This window comes from Bubalus bubalis, chromosome 5 (genome assembly GCF_019923935.1).
Source record: "Bubalus bubalis isolate 160015118507 breed Murrah chromosome 5, NDDB_SH_1, whole genome shotgun sequence".
In the NCBI taxonomy this organism is placed as follows: Eukaryota; Metazoa; Chordata; class Mammalia; order Artiodactyla; family Bovidae; genus Bubalus; species Bubalus bubalis.
In genome coordinates this window covers 51,287,299-51,306,866 of record NC_059161.1, presented here as the reverse complement: position 1 = coordinate 51,306,866, position 19,568 = coordinate 51,287,299, and the positions used below count along the sequence as shown (strand labels likewise).

The 19,568-nt window shown below is 43.2% G+C and overlaps 1 protein-coding gene and 1 long non-coding RNA gene across 9 annotated transcripts in view; one reads left to right on the top strand and one right to left on the bottom strand.

The window, feature by feature from the left end:
- Positions 1 to 1,478: 1,478 nt before the first annotated feature.
- Positions 1,479 to 15,737, bottom strand: LOC123333716. Its single transcript, XR_006551193.2, has 2 exons — positions 15,599 to 15,737; positions 1,479 to 1,745 (listed from the first exon to the last, which is right to left on the bottom strand). It is a non-coding gene; the product is annotated as an uncharacterized LOC123333716 (long non-coding RNA).
- Positions 15,729 to 19,568, top strand: part of PSEN2 (presenilin 2) — a 26,439-nt gene continuing 22,599 nt past the window's right edge. For 6 of the 8 annotated variants that reach the window (XM_025286032.3, XM_025286034.3, XM_025286031.3 and 3 more), the window contains exon 1: positions 15,729 to 15,860. The gene's annotated coding sequence lies outside the window, so the exon portion shown is untranslated. The remainder of the gene's footprint in view (positions 15,861 to 19,568) is intronic. The other 2 variants (XM_044943095.2, XM_025286033.3) reach the window with 2 other exon arrangements.

Here is a 19,568-nt window from a genome sequence, read left to right as displayed (position 1 = left end):
TCAATAAAGCAGAAATAGATGTTTTTCTGTAACTCTCTTGCTTTTTCCATGATCCAGCAGATGTTGGCAATTTGATCTCTGGTTCCTCTGCCTTTTCTAAAACCAGCTTGAACATCAGGAAGTTCACGGTTCACATATTGCTTTACATTTCCATTAAAAATTTTTAATCAACTTGTCATTTTCTACCAAAAGACACTGAGACTTTAATTGGCACAACATTGAATTTATAGATAAATTTGGAGAGAACGGACATCTTCCAGTATGTAAACGTGGTGTCTTTCTCCATTGGTTTAGATTTTCTTAAATCTCTTCATGATTGTCAGGTGGTTTTCATGGTAGAGTTCTGCGTGTATTTTGAGAACTTTTTTTTTCTAATTTTTTTGTTTTGTTTTTGGATGCTATTAAAAAGAGATTTTTTTTAATTTCCATTTTTAATTGCTTGCTGTGAGTATATAGAAATACATTTAACTTCTGCATGTTGACCTAGTAATCTGTCACCCTACTAAACTCACTTCTTAGTTCCAGTGGTTGTTTCATAGATGCTTTATATGTGTTTGTGTCAGCTGTAAATACAGTTTTTCTTCTCCCTTCCCAATCTTTATGCCTTTTATTTTTCTTTGCATGGTTGCAATCATTATGGCTCTAGTACAATGTTGAATAAAAGTGAGAACATTCTTGCCTTTTTCCCAGTCTTAGGAGAAAACATTCAATATTTCATCATTATGTATATTAGCTATGGGTTTTTCATAGGTGACTTTTATCAGAATGAAGAAATTCCCTTGTGTTTCTAGTTTTCTGAGATTTTTATTATGAATGAGTGTTGCATTTTTTTTTCAAATGCTTTTTCTATACATCTACTGAGATGGTCATATGGTTTTTCTTCTTTATTCTGTTGGTACCATGAATTATGTTGATTGATTTCCAATATGAAACCAACATTGCACTCATGGGATAAATCCCATTGACTTGATGTATTGTTCTTTTTATACATTGCTGGATTCAATTTGCTAACATTTTGTTAAAGATTTATATATCCATATTTATGAGGGATATTGATCTGTAATCTTCTTTTCTTAAAGCATCTCTGTCATATTTTGGCTTCAAGATTGTTTATTTCTGGTGTCATCAAATTGGAAACTATGCCCTCCTCCTTTGTGTTCTGAAAGGATTTATATAAGATTGACACTATTATTTTTTCCTTAAATGTTTTATTGAATTTACCAATGAAACTATCTGGCTCTGAAGTTTTGCTTATGGGGAGATTTTTAATTAGAAATTCAACATCTGTAATAGACAATATTTGTAAAAAGGGACCATTAAATTTTTGTATTTTTGTGTCAGTTTTGATCATGTGGATTTTTCAAGAAATTGTCTAATTTCATCTAAGTTGTCAGATTTAGTGTCATTGTTTATAATATTCATTTATTATCTTTTTAACATCTGTAGAATCTGTGATGGTTCTCTTTCTTTGCTGATACTGATAATTTATGTTTTCTTTCTCTTTTTTCTTCTTAATCAGTCTTACTAGGGTTGTCACCTTTATTAATCTTTTTCAGAGAGCCAACATTTGGATTTGTTAATTTATTATTTTTTAAGGTAGACATGAAGCTTACATTCTTTTATTTATTTTGGCTGAGTCAGATCTTAGTCGCAGCATGCAGGATCTTCCATCTTCGTTGTATCTTTAGTTGTATCTTTAGTTGTATCAAACAAACTTTTAGTTGCAGCATGTGGGGTCCAGTTCCCTGAAAAAGTGGAAGAAAGTTAGTCACACAGTCGTTTTCAGCTCTTTGCGATCCCATGGACTGTAGCCCATCAGGCTCCTCTGTCCTTGGAATTCTCCAGGCAAGAGTACTGGAGTGGATTGCCAGTTCCTTCTCCAGGGGATCTTCCTGACCCTGGGATTGAACACGGGTCTCCTGCATTGCAGGCAGATTCTTTACCAACTGAGCTTTAAGTAAGTAAATTAAATGTGTACTTTTAAATATAGATCATTTTAATGGGCTTGATATATCACACTGCTGTGTGAGATAGCCACACCCAAAATGAAAGCTGGCCCTCCTGCAGAGTGTAAGAAGAAATCCACAAAAGTCATTCTTTGTGCTATGGCTCCGTAATAGTCCATGAACGCTGTCTGTAAATATGTATTAGAGGAAAAGAGAAGTGTTGTAGCAAGGAAAATAATTTGCTAGTTTCAAAGTATATCTACATGTCTATTTCCTTTCTATGCAATTATCTTACATATTTTCAAAATGTGTTATCTGCAGAAAGCTCTATGAATGCTATTAGCATAAGTGGTCCTCAAGCCAAAAATACTGAAGAGGCTTTAAAAGACACATACTGCAAACTGCCATGCATTCTGTTGCTCTGTGTGAGACTATTACCTGGGTGTCTGAACTTGACTAAAGTCTGACCATTTGCGGCATAATCCCATAAGGCTTCTCAAATGCTTTAGTACTATCTGATATACGTCAAGAGTGGATTACCTGGTCATTTCCTGTCACTACCCTCTTCCCATGAAAAGTAATTCAAACTTCAAACAACCTTGGCCACTGCACTGGAAGCGCAGTCTCAGCCACTGGACCAGGAGGGAAGCCCCTATCATTTGTTTTTTTATTTTGTTGATTTCTGTTCTTATCATTATTATTTTTTCTGCTACTCACTTTGGGTTTAACTCACTCTTATAGTTTTCCAGGTAAAACAGGTCATTAACTTTAAATCTTTCTTCTTGTAAGCATTTACGGCTATAAATTTTACTCTAAGCACTGCATAGCTGCAGTCTTTAATTTTTGATATATTGTATTTTTATTCAGCTTAAAATAGTCCCTCACTCTTCTAGTGATTTCTTCCTTGTCCTATGGGTGCTGCTTAGCACCCATATGGGTCCCAAATATGTGGGACTTTTCTAGTTATTATTATTGATTTCTAATTTATTTCTTTTGTCAAAAGAGAACATACTATGTAAGACTGAAATGTACCAAGACTTATTTTATGGTTCAGCATAGAGTCAATTCGGAGAAGGCAATGGCACCCTATCCCATGGACGGAGGAGCCTGTTAGGCTGCAATCCACGGGGTCGCTAAGAGTCGGACACAACTGAGTGACTTCACTTTCATGCATTGGAGAAGGAAATGGCAACCGACTCCAGTGTTCTTGCCTGGAGAATCCCAGGGATGGGGGATCCTGGTGGGCTGCCGTCTATGGGGTCCCACAGAGTCAGACACGACTGAAGTGACTTAGCATAGCATAGCACAGAGTCAATTTTGATAAACATTCCATATGCACTTGAAAAGAATTGATGATGTTTGTGATAGACTGAACAATGGCTTCAAAGTTAACTGTGCCCTATTTCCTAGAAACTTATGTTACCTTATATGATGTATTAGTCAGGTTCTTCACAGAAACAGAACTAATAGGCTGTGTGTGTATGTAAAGTTATACAGAGAGAAAGAGATTTTAAGGAACTGGGCTTGTGCAATTGTAGAAGCTGGAAAATCCAAAATCTGCAGGGTAGCTGGCAGGCTGGAAACCCAGGAGAGAGCTGCAGCTTGAGTCCAAAGGCCATTTGCTGGCAGAATTCCCTCTTCCTCCAGGGAGGTTGATATTTTTCTATTAAGGCTTTGATGGATTGGATGAGGCCCATTCACATAATGGAAGGTAATCCATTTCACTCTAAGTCTACTGATTCAAATTACAATCTCATCTAAAAAATGCCCTCACAGAAACATCTAGAGTAATTCTTGACCCAATGTCCAGTTACTGTGGTCTAGTTAAGTCGACACACAAAATTAACCACCACATATGGCAATAGTCTTTGCAGATATGCTTATGTTAAGAATTCTGAGATGAGAAGATTATCTTGGATTATCCATGTGGGCCCTAAATGTGATCACAAGAGTACTTATAAGGGAGGCAGAGGGAGATCTGATTATAGAGATGGAAGAGTAGGTGATGTAATGATGAAGCAGAGAGAAATGTGAAGAGCCACGAGCCAAGCAACATAAGCTGGAACCTGCAGGAGGAAACAGGTAGCAGCTGGAAAAGGAAAGGCAATGGATTCTCCCCTAGAGCCTCTGGAGTGGGCACACCCAGGCACCTTGGTTTTGGCCCCATGAAACTAATTTCAGATGTCTGACCTTCAGATAGAAGGTTGATAGAAGACAGTGAACGTGTGTTGATTTGAGCCGACTAATACAGATTTTGCCTGGAAGTGGGGTGCTGTTATAACAAACGCCTGAAAATGGAGTAGCTTTGGATTTGGGAAAGGGATAGAATCTGGAAGAATTCTGAGTAACACGATAGAAAAAGCCTAGATCATTGTGAGCAGACTATTAGCAGAAATATGGTTGTTAAAGACACTGTCAATGATGGCTCAGACGCAAGTGAAGAGCACAGTAGAAAAGCCCATGTAATCTTAGAGAATACCTAGATTATCATAAACAGACTGTTGGTGGGAAAAAAAAAAAAAAAAGTGGATGTTAAAGGTGCTGCTAGCAAAGGTTCAGAGGAAATGAGGAACATATGATAGGAAACTGAAGGAAAGAGAATCCTGACTCTATCAAGGCAGAAAGCCTAGTGGAATTGTGTCCTCCAGTCCTGAGGGCAGCAGAGCTTGCAAACAAGGCACCTGGGTTTCCAAGCAAAGTGCAGAAGGTGCAGCCTGGTTTCTTCTTGCTGCTTATAGTAAAATTCCAGAGGTAACAGATAAACTGAGGGGAGAACTGTTAAGCAGGAAAGAACCAAGACTTGACGATTTGGGAAACTCTCAACCTATCCCAGATTGCAAAAGATGCTAATTCGGAGATTCACTGTCGCAAAAGCAGACTGTGGAGAGAAGGCCAAGGGTGTGGTGGGAGAGCCATGTTAGCACTGAAGAGATGAGACACGTGACTGTGCATCCCCTCAGCCATTTGAACAGAAGCCAGAAGCCAAGAATAGAGGTGGGGGACTCCAGGAGCCTCTTGTTTCATGGTGTCAATCTCCATGACATACACAAGGGTTTTTAGAATGTTAGAAAACCGCCAACTCGAACTGAGACCGTGAAACGAAAGAAAGTGGTCACCAAGCTTCTATAGGCCAGAAACAGGCAGATAAAACCACTCAGCTGCAAACACAGGCTACACTTTCAAGAAAAAGGAAGATGAGGAGGCGGGGGGCAGGACAGGGGTGCGAACCTATGGGAGTTTGGCTGGTGGAGTTTCAAAATTGCTTGGGGTAATACTCCATTGTTAAAAAAAAAAAAAGACGAAAAAAATTTAACAAAGCAAAAAAAAAAAAAATTGCTTGGGGCTGGTGACTCTTTCTTCTATTCTCTCCCTTTTCTTTTTTATATTTATTTGGCTGTGTTGGGTCTTCGTTGTGGCAAGCAGGATCTTTCATTTGCGCGCACAGACTCTCCAGTTGTGCCGCCTGGGCTCAGTCGTTGCAGCAATTCTCTCCCTTTGGAATGGGAACTTCTACAGCTGTTATCCTGTACCTGTCCCATAACTGTATTTTGGGAGCAGATAAACTTGTTTTCTAGTTTTACAAGCCCAGAGATGGGGAGGAATTCTGTTCCAGGATGGATCATACCCAGTGTCACTGATTTTAGATGATAAACATGATGAAATTTTGAGCTTTATCGCTGATGATATTTAGACAATATCTGAGGCTTGAGATGCTGCTGTCGTGGGTTGAGACATAGGAAGACACCAGGATGGGGTGACTGTTTTGCGTGCAGGATAGACAAGACTATGAGAGCTGAGGGTTGGGCTGTGGTTGACTAAGTAATGATCCTCCAAAATATTCAGGTTCTAATCCCTGGAACTTGGGACTATTACCTTATGTAGCTTTAAAGAAAACTTCAGTCCTCCTCCAGGGAGTCTCTCCTTTACCCTCACACTACTATGACATTCACAACACTCCTAGCACTAGACGTGTGAGAGTTTTTCCCACACTAAGCAATTCTTAGGACACTGGCTAGGTGTCCGGTTTCCTCTGATCTTTTGTGTTAGCTCAGAAAATATAGCAAATATCTGAAAGGGGCCAACTTAAAATTTATCATTATGCAATGCCCTTCAAGGGACTTTCCTGGTAGTCCAGTGGTTAAGATGCCAAACTTTCAATGCAGGGGGTCCGGGTTCAATCCCTGGTCAGGGAACTAGATCCCACATGCCACAACTACATAAAGAATTCACATGTGTGACTAAGACCCGTAGCAGCCAAATAAATAAATAAAATGCCTTCATCTCTGGTGAAGAGGTCAGCCATGGCTTTGGGGGGAATTTATATGCAGATTTGGGGGCCTCCCGGGGGGGAGGGCCTCCCCTCTTTGGCTCCTTCTTCCCAGGATGGCCTCCCTCGATTTCCAGTTACTCTGCCGGCCTCAAACTCCATACCCTGGTATCTGACTATGTGCCTTAGGATAAATCTGATTGTGTCTATGACTGACTGTGGCTTTCTACTTGACAATGTGTAATGAAATTAAATATTGTCCAGATGTATACACATTAATGGGGCTTCCCAGGTGGTTCAGTGGTAAAAAATCCACCTGCCAATGCAGGATATGAGGGTTTGATCCCTGGGTCGGGAAGATCTCCTGGAGGAGGAAGTGGCAACCCACTCCAGAATTCTTACCCGGAAAATCCCACAGACAAAGGAGCCTGGTGGGCTACAGTCCATGGGGTTGCAGAGTCAGACACGACTTGGTGATTGAGCATGATGCACATGCATGTAAAAAGGTAAACTGAGGGGCATTAACTTAAAAAAGAAAGTTTATTTGAGTTCATGTTGATTTGAATTGGACAGCACCAAACCAAAGGTGATGAAGAGCTTTCCACTGACAGGAGCTAGGGGAGGGGTTTGACAGAGAAGAAGCAAAGCAAGGAGATTATTTGATTGGCCAAAGCTTAAGCAGTTAGTTGCCTTATTTGGAAAAGCCAAGTTGGCTGTTTGCAGTTGGTGGCTCTCAAGTTTCATTTTCTCTGATTGAAGTGCATTAACTCTGGCTTTGGTTTGCTTGCATGGGGCACCAAGGCATTAGAGCCAATTCAGTCTCATGGGCTCCTTGTTTAACTTCCTTAACATCCATTACATCTTTTCCCTCTGTGTTCAATGAAGTCATTCCCCACCAAGTGGGAATGACTACTGGACAGTTACTCCTTTCCTTCCTAAACCCAAACGTGTAGAATGGTACACACAACCAAGAACATAACAAAGCGGAAGCCAGGCTATTAAAAAAATGTTTCTGAGCTGTCTACAAAGTATACACTGTTAACTTCATAAATCTTGTAAGAACATGACAAGATGATATGCACATCTTTAAAGAAACAAACACCAAAATGCTAAGTGCATCCACTGCGTATCACAGAAACATGGAACGAAGGTAGAGCCCTGAGAGAAAACAGCTTCAACTGGATGGTTTTCCAAACATGATCTGCAGACCGCTAGGGCAACATGATTTTCATACTAATACTAAAACTTTATTATTACTCTTTCTCACCATGTTGCCATGGGCACCGGTGGCACAAAAGCAATGGTAGATGAAACTTCCGGGGCCTGAGCGTGGGGGAGACTCAGTGGCACAAAACAGTACTGCTCACCATTATGACAGGCATGGCCACGAATCAGTGACTTTTTAAAAGTGCCAGATTCAACTGAAAACATACAGAAGAAAGCAGTAAAAATTGCCAATTTTGTTTAATCTCTACCCTTGATTGTGTAATATTTTTATATAACATATCTGCATAATATTTTGAATATTCTGTGTAGTGAAATGGAAAGTCGGCATCAAGCCCTGCTGCTACAATCTGAAGCATCTTGGTCGTCTCCATGGAAAGCACTTCTGTGATTACACTCATATGTAAGCTGCAGTAGCTGCTTTCTCTAGAGAATATCATTTTTGCTTGAAGTATGACAGACAACTGGAAGTTATTCAGACTTGGGTACCTGGCAGACATTCTCATGAAAATGAACAAAGTTAGCTTATTATTTCGAGGGAAACAAACGATGGGAAAATGCTGATGGCATGTGTTGCTAATGACACGAGAATTCTAGAAAACTTGTATCTGCCATAGGGACTGGAATAGCTTCCCAGCTATTTTAGAGAAGAGTACTGGTGATATTAAAATTTTGTATTTTTATATCATATAATGAAGAATGTCAACATTTGGAAGAGTTGCATAGTTCAGTGAATCAATGTTTTTCCAGACAGTCAATACATGATGTTATAAAATCATGCATGGGTAAAAAGATCCATTAAAGTACAAGAGAGATCAATGGATTTTAATGTAATGGATATGAAAAGTTCATTGATATCATTTCAGGCTCCAGTCTGCAACTAAAAATTAGGAAATTACAACTGTTAAATTTAGTGTAGTATCAGAATGATCCCCAGTGATCTGAGAAGGCTACTGAAGCTCTCTCACATTTTCCAACTTTAACAATACACAAGGCCAAATTTTCTTTATATACTTCAACCAAAGCATCATATCACAAAAGACTGAATGTAGAAGCAGATGTGAATAGTCAATGGTCTTCTTATAAGCTGGATATTAAAGAAATCTGCCAAAATGTTGTATTAGTTATCTCTTGATGTTATATTAAAAAAAAACCAAAACAAAACTAACACACACTTAGTGGCTTAACAACACACACTGCCTTACAGTTCCCCGGGGCAGGAGTCCAATACACCTCTTACGGGGCGAACAGCAAGGTGTCAGAGGGCTGTGTCCCCTTTTCAAGGTTCTAATGGAGACTGTTTCTTTGTCTTTTCTAGGTTCTAGAGGCCACATGCTCTCCTTGGTTTGAGGTCTCTTTCCTCTCTATTCAAAGACAGAAACACTACATTTCCGTCTGATTCTTCTTTAGTGCCTGCATCTCCTTTCAACCACAGCCAGGAAAGGTTCCACACTTTTAAGGATTCATGTGACTAAATCCACCTGGACAATCTAGGAAGATTCCCCATCTCAGGGTCCTTAACCCTAATCACATTCACATATCCCTTTTGTCATTTAAAGTCACATATTCACAGGTCCTAGGGAATAGCGTTTAGACATTTTTGAGGGACATTATCCTGCCTACCACAAATGTAAAACAGTGTCACTTTCCTCACTAATTCTTTTGGGTAAAATACAGTTATTTTCATTAAAATGTTATGTTAACATATCACTGGTTGTTATTACTTTAAAATGAAAACATTTTTAAATTTTCTCAGTTTTAATTTCTAATGTGATAAATATTGATAGATACAATCCACATACACAAAAGCTTTTTTGGAATTCTCAGTTTTAAGAGCATAAATCAAACTTTTAGCAAAATAAAAAAAAAAACTTTTAGTAAAACTCAAAATGGATTGAAGACAAACTTAAGACCTAAATCATAGGTTTTAGGAAATCATAAAACTCCTAGAAGAAAACATTGGCAGTATTCAAGCAAGGAAAACAAAAGCAAAAATAAACAAACAGGACTACATCAAACTAAAAAGCTTTTGCACAGCAAAGGAAACGATCAATAAAATGAAAAGGACACCTACTGAATGGGAGAAGGTATTTGCAAAAAGTACATCTGATAAGGAGTTAATATACAAAATATACAAACATAATATATCCAAAATAAACAATTCAACATAAAAAAAGCCTAAATAGAAAACAAGCAGAGGAATTAAATAAGACATTTTCCCAAAGAAGATATACAGATGACCAACACACATGAAAAGATGCTCAACATCATTGATCATTAGGAAAATGCAAAGCAAAACCACAATGAGATATCACCTCACACCTGTCAGAATGGCTGTTATCAAAAAGATAAGAGAGAACAAGTGTTGGCAAGGATGTGCAGAAAAGGGAACCCTTGTGCATTAGTGGTAGCAATGCAAATTCGTGCAGCCACTATGGAAAACAGCATGCAGGTTCCTCAAAAAATTAAACATTATTTACACTTGGGTTGCTTCCCTATCTTGGCTATTGTAAATAATAGTACAATGAACACCCGCGTGTGTATTTGGAGTGTGTATACCTCTTTGAAGTTGTGCTGTCATTTTCTTTGGATACATATCAGGAGTGGACTTGCTGGATCACATGGTAGTTCTATTTTTAATTTTTTGAGGAACCTTCAAGTCCCCTGAACAACAAAACCTGAAGCAGAAGCCACCCCTTTCTGAACTGGGGTCAGGCTCAGAAAGGCGCTTACTCATCCTTCACAAACCAGCATGTGAAAAGCAGCTGAGAACGACAGTCTCAAAGGAGAAGCACGAGGGGAATTAATTCATCAAAGATCATGCAGCCACAGCCCAGCCAATGCTCTGACGTGGAACCTTCTAAGTGGGCTAGAGCGGGCTTACGCATCAGGCCAGACACACTTGAGGTTCACACTTAATTCTGCCCCTTGTTATCCATGTACATTTGGGAAACCAGTTTTGTCTCTGTCAACTTCCATTTCTCCACATAAAAGAGCAATAAAATGTTCCACCTCTCACAGGGTTGCTCTAACAGTTAAAGTAAGATAGATAAAATGTAAAGCACATAAAAATGGGATCCAAGAATGTCCACTCCCTATCCCTCTTTTTCTTGCCTTAAGGAAGTTGACCACGTGGCAGGAATCCAAGAAATGTACAGGCCCTTCTCTAGAGATGGTCACAGGAAGTGAGGAAGACAAGCGACCAAGAGACTAGACCTCTATAACCCCTTTCAGTAGGTGCTGTGCAGAGGGATGCTAACGGTGAGAGCTGCGTGTGCTTCAGCGCAGCCAGTGGGGCAATGGTGTATGGGGAATAGGGCTGGAAGCATCGTGTGTATTAAGCAACCTTTGGTTTAGTTCCATGTGAGGGACTGACAAATAACAAGATAAAACTGCTTTTCCTCCCTAAGACAGAGTGTTAGTTGTCCAGTCATGTCTGAATCTTTGTGACCCTATGGACTGTAACCTGCCAGGCTCCTGTGTCCATGGAATTCTCCAGGCAAGAATACTGGAGTGGGTTGCCATTCTCTTCTCCAGGGGATTTTCCCGACCCATGGATGGATACCCAGTCTTCTGTATTGCAGGCAGTCTCGTCACTGTCTGAGCCACCAGAGCAGCCTGAGACAGAGTAAGGAGGTAAGCAATTCTAAGCTAGTGGCTCCACAATTATCAAAGACACAGCTCCTTCCATTTCACTGATTCTCTATCCCCATGGTTGACATGGTCCAAGGTGGCTGCTTGAGCTCTGGCTATCACCACCATGTTCCAGATAGCAATAAGAATGAGAATAAGGATGAACCCCTTCTCCTTCCAAATTATTAGCCAGAACTTTCTCACACAGCTTCACCCAGAGTGATCTGTGGGATTTCTTAGTGGAGTGGTAAACAGACGGTGGTCCACAGGTCTGGGGCTCTGAGGATAGGACTAAGTTGGAGATTCATCAACACAGAGGTGACAGCTTGGGTCATGGCTGGATTCCCCAAGAAGAGTGTACATGGTGAGAACAGAACCCCACTGACACCATGAAGGAGGGAAACAGGAGAGCATGGCTTCAAGGAGAAAACTGTTCAATCAATAGTGTCCACTGGTAAAACTGAGGCTATTTACGAATGATGTTATGGCAAATGACAGACAAGGAGCTTCAAGAATCAGTCCCTCCACTTAAGCAACCATTGCTGCTGCTGCTGCTAAGTCGCTTCAGTCGTGTCCGACTCTGTGAGACCCCATAGACGGCAGCCCACAGGCTCCCCCATCCCTGGGATTCTCCAGGCAAGAACACTGGAGTGGGTTGCCATTTCCTTCTCCAATGCATGAAAGTGAAAAGTGAAAGTGAGTCGCTCAGTCGTGTCCAACTCTAGTGACCCCATGGACTTCAGCCCACCAGGCTCCTCCGTCCATGGGATTTTCTAGGCAAAAGTACTGGAGTGGGGTGCCATTGCCTTCTCTGAAGCAACCATTAGGCTTCTAAAAACTGGCAGAATCAGCTTTTTTAGGACTCTGGAATCTAAAAAAAAAAAAAAATTAGAACAACCAGAGGAATGACTCATGAAGAAAGAGGCTGCTAAATTTCAGTAAGAAATTGTTGCAGCATTTTTCCTTACCTACCCACCATCTCCCATTCTCCCAGCAGCAGCCAGGAAGACAAACAGCCTGAACCCCTGCTGTGGCTTGCTGGTGCCAGACTGGGCTACACAGACCTTGTTCTCAAAAATGTGGTTTTCCATTATGGCCCACCTGGCAGTCCCCGAGGGATTGGTACAGAGACTGACCTTTGCTTCACTCCCTTCAGACTAGAGTAGCTTCCCAAGGATCTTTTGAAAGGACTTAAGAGACATTACAGAAGCTTCCCTGGTGGCTCAGACAGTCAAGAATTCGCCTTCAATGCAGGAACCCCAGGTTTGATCTCCCTGGGTCATGAAGATCTCCTGGAGAAGGGAACGGCAACCCACTCCAGTAATCTTGCCTGGAGAATTTCATGGACAGAGGAGCCTGGTGGGCTACAGTCCATGAGGTAGAAAAGAGTGAGACATGACTGAGCAACTAACACACACAAAGACATACAGGACCTATAGTTGTCTGGGGCAAGAGGCAGCAGATGAGGTTAAGCAGCAGATGAACCAAAAAGTCTGGGAAGGGGGAGGCTAAGGAGGAAGATACTGGAAGCAAAAAGGCCTTGAAGGATTACCACTTTTACCAGGGAGTCCAGACTGCAACACACAAGTCCAGGGCTAGACACAGGCTCAGAAGAGATCCAAGAGGACCCTAGGCTTGCACTTTGGGCTGACCTTCCACATAAGCAGAAAGTAAAGAGTTAAGGCAGGTGGCCTGGTTAAGTGCAGCAGGAGTACCCAGTTCAGGACCAATCTATAAAGACCATGAGAGGTTTCTTCTCACTTTGGGAGTGGGAGGAGTTGGCTCCAGGTGTTTAAGGAGATCTACGTCAAGTCAGTGGCTGACCAGTGAGATAGTGGAACGGTGGCGTCAGTGATTACATGTGACAGGAATACAGTCTGCACATGGACTCTACCGAAACGTCCATCAACAGAGAAATGGATAAAGATGTGGTACATATATACAATGAAATATTACTTAGCCATAAAAAAGAATGAAATAATGCAATTTGCAACAACATGAATGGACCTAGAGATTATCATACTAAAGGAAGTAAGTCAGAGAAAAACAAATATCATATGATATCACTTACCTGTGGAATCTACAAAGATGATACAAATGAACTTATTTACAAAACAGAAACAGACTTACAGACTTTGCAAACAAATTTATGGTTACCAAAGGGGAAGGGTGGTGGGGGAAGGGATAAATTAGGAGTTTGGGATTAACATATGTACCCTGCTTGTGTAGTTGCTAGGTTGTGTCCGACTCTTTGGGACCCCATGGACTGTAGCCTGCCAGGCCCCTCTGTCCATGGAGTTTTCCAGGCAAGAATACTGGAATGTGTTGCCATCTGTTACTCCAGCTGGGGGGTGGGTGTGGGGGGTGGATTCTTTACCACTGCGCCACCTGGGAAGCCCACATTACAATACTGGAAGTTTCCAAAACAAGAAATATGCCTGGGCAGTCCTTTCTTGCGGATTCTGCAGAGATGGTTCATACATCAGTTAGAGCTGGATTTGTGACCCTCAAGGATCCTTATACTTTTAAGAACCTATTACTTAATAATTCTTTCTGCTACTTGTAATTAATTTCTCTAATTCATCAATGGTTATTCTTTGGATCATTATTTTGTCTGTCAAAATGCTGACCTGCCCCATTTCCATCTTGGATTAATTTCCATTTAAATAGCTCTTTTTTAAATTCGGGCTTTTTCCCCATTTATCTATAGCCCATTGATTTCTGACAAGGAGGCCCAGACCATTCACTGGAGGAAAGAACAGTCTCTTCAACAAATGGTGTTAGTACAATTAACCACATGCCTAAGAATGAAGCTGGACCTAGACCTCATACCATATACAATAATTAACTCAAAATGTATCGATAATCTAAATGCAAGTTCTAAAACCATAACACTCTTGGAAGAAACACAGAGGTAAATTTTATTGACTCTGGATTTGGCAATAGATTCTTAACTATGACACCAAATGCATAAGTAATAAAAGAAAAAACTGATAAACCAGACTTAGGTACATTAAAGGACTTCCCATGTGGCACAGTGGTAAAGAATCCATATGTTAACACGTTTGATCCTTGGGTCAGGAAGATTCTCTGGAGAAGGAATGGCAACCCACTCCAGTATTTTTGCCTGGGAAATTCCATGTTCAGGCTCAGTGGGTTACGGTCCACAGGGCTGCAAAACAGTTGGACATGACTGAGCAACTGAGTACGCAGATGCATGTGCATTAAAAGACATTATCAGAAAGTGAAAAGACAGCCTACAATATGGGAGAAAATATTTGCAAATCATGTATCTGACAGGAGTCTGATATAGAGCAAATATATATAAAACACTTCTAACTCAGCAACAAAAAGATAACCTGATTAAAAATGGGCAAAGGACTTGAATAGACATTCCTCCAAAGATATATAAATGGTCAGCAAGTACAGGATGCTCAACATCACCAATTACCAGGGAGATGCAAAACAAAACCTTTATACCCACTAGAAAGGCAACAACAACAACAAAAATAATAAATTTAATGGAAAATAACAAGTGATGGATGAGGTGGAGAAATTGGAACCCTCTGTTCATTGCTGGACAGAGTGTAAAATGGTTCAGCTTTATGAAGAGCAGTTTGACCGCTCCTCAAAAAGTTAAAAACAGAATTTCCATATGATCTAGCAATTCAGCTCCTAGGTGTGTACCCCAAAAAACTGAAAACAGGTACTCAGACAAATACATGTACACATGTTTGTAGCAGCACCACTGACAATTGCCAAAAGGTGGAAACAGCACAAAGGCCCATCAGTGGATGATCAGATAAACGAACTGTGATATACATGTAATTGAATATTATCCAGTCTTAAAAAGGAATGAAGTGCTGATCCACGCCACAATGTGGATGAACCTTGAAAACATTTATGCTAAGTGCCAGAAGTCAGTTACAAAAGGTCACATACCCTATGATTTCATTTATATGAAATATCCAAAATAGGTCAATTAGGCTGCCAGGGACTGAGGGGAGAAGAGGATGTCAAGAAAGCAAATCAATGGGTAGGAGGTTTTATTTTGGATTGATGGAAATGTTTTGGAAATAGACCAAGGTGGCTAGGTTTGAACCAACTACATATCAGGAATGTACTAAATGCCATTGAATTGTACACTTTACATGGTTAATTTTACGTTGCATGGATTTCCCCTTAATTTTTTATTGTAAGTGAAGCTACTCAGAAATATCAGATTACTGACCATCTCAACTCACCCCATGGACCCCAAATCCTGGAAACAACTTAGGTCAATTCTCAGGGCATGGGCAGCAATTTCATCCATGCTTAATTTGATCTAGTGCTCCTGGTAGTTTGGAAGCTCTAGAAAACAGACCAGGAAAATTCTCAAGATGTTAGCTCACACCAGTCCCTAGTGCTCGCTTTTAAATCCTGGGGGTGGGAGGAGGTGGGGGGATACCGGAACCTAAAACTCCAAGACTGGAGACTGTCCACGAAGCAAACGCACCACCCCCCACCATGGTGCGCAAAGCCCTCTCACATTACAGGTGCGGCCTCCACTCCCTCTCAGGTCAGTGCTCAGTCCAATGTCAGATTCATTCCCGGGTCCCCGCGGCTCTCGGAGGGAAGCCCGGCCCCTCGCCTACGCGGTGCCCGGGCTCCGGTGAGGCCGGACGTGGACCCGGGAGCGTGGCGTCGCCGACGGGGCGGGGCCGGGGCGAGCCGGGGGCGGGGCCTGCGCCTGCACCGGGTCTGCCGGGCGCTCGGCCAGTAAACACCGCTGGAGCTGCGCGGAGGAGCAGGTGAGCCGGCTGGATGGGGCGCGCGGGTGGGGGCCTGATCGCCCGGCGCTCGAAGGGCGCGAGGTGGAGCTGCACTCCGCAGGCGGGGCCTTGCCCTCCGCACGCCCCTCGCCGCGGCGGGTCGCGCCTCGGGGCGGTTCCGGGGATGCGGCCCCAGCGGCTGGGGAGGGGAGGGCGCCGGGACCGCTGCGATGGGGGCCGGCCCGGAACTGGCGAGTGGAGGAGCGCGGGGAGGGGCTCCAGGCCTCGGGCCTTCAGCGGGGCCGGGTTCTCCCCGCCGCCGGAGCCCCGCCGCCGGAGCCCCCGCCGGAGTGGGCGCGGTGCGATCTGTTAAAGGGCCGGGACATTTAAAGGAGCAGCGCACGTGGGTTTCAAAGGCGTGCGGACGCGGCACTGTGTTCCTCTCTCCTGGCTGGCACCTGATGGGCGCCCAGTCCTGCTGGCCTGCGACACGCGGCCCCGGGGTCTGCTTGGCAGTGGCAGGAGGGGAGGCGGAGGTCTTTCCGCCGGCTTGAGGAACAGGACCTAAGGACGGGCCTGGAGCCCCTAGTTTCCTTATCTGCGATGTTTGGCTGTTTTTTGATCAGGCATTTACAGCTCTGAGGAGACTCCCAGAATCTAGCTTTTGAAAAGCTGAATGAACCCGAAACAGGAGCTAATTCCCATCCCAAATTTTATCAATGAAGAAACTCAGCCCTCAAAGCTAAAGTGACTTTGTTCAAGGTCACGCAGGTAGAATATATGAGAGCCAGGCTTCGAACCTGTTGTCCTGGACTCTAGTTCTCTTGTCCAGACCTGGGACTAGACCTCAGCCCTTGGACAGCTGGATGAAATGCCCCAGTCTGTGACTTAATGAGTATTCCCTTTTGACGGTATGAACTGTGGATTGTTGCAGTAGCCGCATCCTCAATTTATAGATGGATAGCCTGAGAGGCGGTTCCCATCCAGAGCAATCACAGAGCCAGGTTGACCCAAAATTGACAGCGTGGGTTGCCAGCCTGTCCTGAGAGTAATTGATCATTATGGACCCGAGCTCTTCCCACATGGATGGCCCTGAATCAACATAGCCCCTTCTGTAGACACCTGAGTCTCCAAGGACTTCGGCTAAGACCTTTGGTAGTAATTAAAGGCTTTGTATAAGCTGCTGCAGGTGTGTGAGCCTCAGGTTCCCCTCTGGGTGAATGTGGCTGTGTGGGGGCAGGAAAGTGTATTAGCAGCTATGTTTCCTGGGTCCAGCTGGTGAAGGGGCCTCAAGTCCTGTCTGCAGCTCAAAGCTGCAGCTTCAGCCACTCATGAGGCAGGTCATCCAGGTTCTCGCCTTGGGTGAATGTGGGAGCATTGAGGGCAGAGGCTGGAAGTGGAGGACTTCGTGGAGTGTTACTGTGGAGTGGGATGATGGTGCCTCAGGTTTTCAGGAAAAATTCTGTATCATTTGGTGTTGAAGTATTTGTGCACCAAGTCAAGAGTCTGATGTGTGCAGGGTTGGAAGGTGAATGCTCTGTCTGTTTGAGGAAGAGGAGGACAAGGAACAGCCTGGCCAGAGGCTGCTGCTCAACTGTGCCTGGGGGCCCTTTGCCCGCCCCACCTCCGCCACCCCCAGCTCCTCTGTGCCTACTCACAGCCCCTCTGCACACATGCACACAGGCTTTGCCAGAATGAGAGGTTCCACCTAACTTGGTCCCTCTTACATCATTGATGGTAATAATGACAATAACATCACTTATAAGTTTGTTATATACAATAAAAAGCCATTCTGTACAGTAGTTGTCAGAGTTATCTAAAGAGTTACCATCACACTGAAGTGGAAAGGGGAAGCTAAGGTTTACAGAAGGGGAAACTAAGGTTCAGGGCATTGAGGACCTTGTCCGGTTGTGTGGCTTCCGTGACTCTGAGTGCCAGCATTTGAACCCAGCTGGCTGTGCCTTCTGCATCTTTTGAGTTTTTGCTTGGAAGACCTCCCACTCTCACGCCCCACCCATGTGCCTGCACGACTGCCCAGGACATTGCTGTGAGATCTCCGTTGGAAGCTACTTGGCAAAGCCAAAACAAAAAAAAATTTTTTTTAGGAAACTAAAGCATTGTGTGTATAGATCACCTTATGTTATTGAAGACGCATTTGGCTGCTTTTCAGCTGTTGATTTGACTTTTAGACACTGTTTAGTTGGTAAGACTGGCAAGGCAACAAATGTTTCTGCAAATATTTCCACCTGTCCCTGGACTCCAGCAGCTGGGGGTGGGGCTGGGGGTGGAAGGCAAAGGGCTCTGAGGTTGGCATACCCTCCACGCTGCCCCTGACCGGGGCCTGGGGGTTTCTCCTCACCTTAAGCTGGCTGCATCTGACCTGGCCTTCAAACCTTGAAGAATCAGTGTTGGCTTCTTGACCAGGAGGTGGTGAGGCTGCTGTGTGATTACAGTCAGGGCAGAAGTAGTTTCAAAGTGATCCTCAGTAAAGACCGGATGTCTGGGAGGGGGATGATTACTGTCCATTCTTTCCATTGCCTGGGAGAATGGGTTGCTCTTTTATCTTTGCCAAAACACAGTCTTCCGGAGCAATGGGAAGAAAAGTTTAAAGGGCACTCACTTTCTGCTGTACCTTAACCAGAAACTTTCTGACTTTTTAAAAATGAAAGCAATATGTGTTCACTGTAGAAAATTTGGGAAATTTTTTTTTTCTTCAAGTCATCTGTTAGCCCCTAGTCCAAAGAACCACTCTTAACATGAACTTCCTTATGGTACTTTATGCACATACCTGTATTCATGTGTTAAAATATTAGAAGTAGGAAACTGAAGATGAAGTTTTGTATCCTGCTTTTTGTGTTAATATTATGCCTTCAGAATTTTCCCTTTATTGAGTGTTCTTGGAAACCCATTGAGTATGTGACCCTCTCAAGTACTTGGAGCAGAAGGGAAGAGCTCCTCGATGGCAGTTTGGAGACCTGAGCCGTAACTGTGGCTTCTGGTCATGGGCCCTTGTCCTTTTGTCCGTCTGGGCTTCAGTTTCCCCAAGTATGAAATGGGGTGCTGACTGGATGGCCCTGAAGGTCCTTGCCAGCTCTGGCCTCAGTCTATGGACGTGCCCTTTTGTTTGACAAAATGTTCATGTTGCCAGCATGCCCTGGGCTGGGGCTGAAGAGGAAAACACTCAGGGCCTGAGTGAGGCGTGACCTTGGTACTCAACTCATGCCTGATGGTTTAGCATTTTTGTAGCTTTCCAAGGGGCCATCAACAGGCTTCTGTTGTCCGCTCTCACTGTGTCCCTGCCTTTATTTCATTATAATTACTCTTGATTGAACATCTACTCTGTGCTGGACACATTACACATTAGCTCTAGTTTTTACAGTAATCTTGCAAAATGTGCCTGTCTTACTTTTTACACAAGAGGAAATGGGCCGTGTGAAGTTAAATTGTCCGAGTATGTGGTTCAGATCAATTGGCTAGCTGATTCAAACTCTGTCCATTTCTAAGGCTCAGCTTTTGACTGCTGTCTTGCTGCTTTTCATTGAAAGCAAAAACACGATTTATGGGAGGCTGCTCAAGGGTGGCTCTGTAGCGCATGGCCAGTGTGGCTACCTTCGCAGCATCCCTCTGTCACTTCCAAACGGCCCCTTTTCCAGGCTCCTTCAGGAAGTGAGAGAAAATGTTTACTGAGCACTTTTGAGTAGGAAAGGGCAGACAGAGGGAAATCTAGAGCTTGGGTCAAGGTTCAGG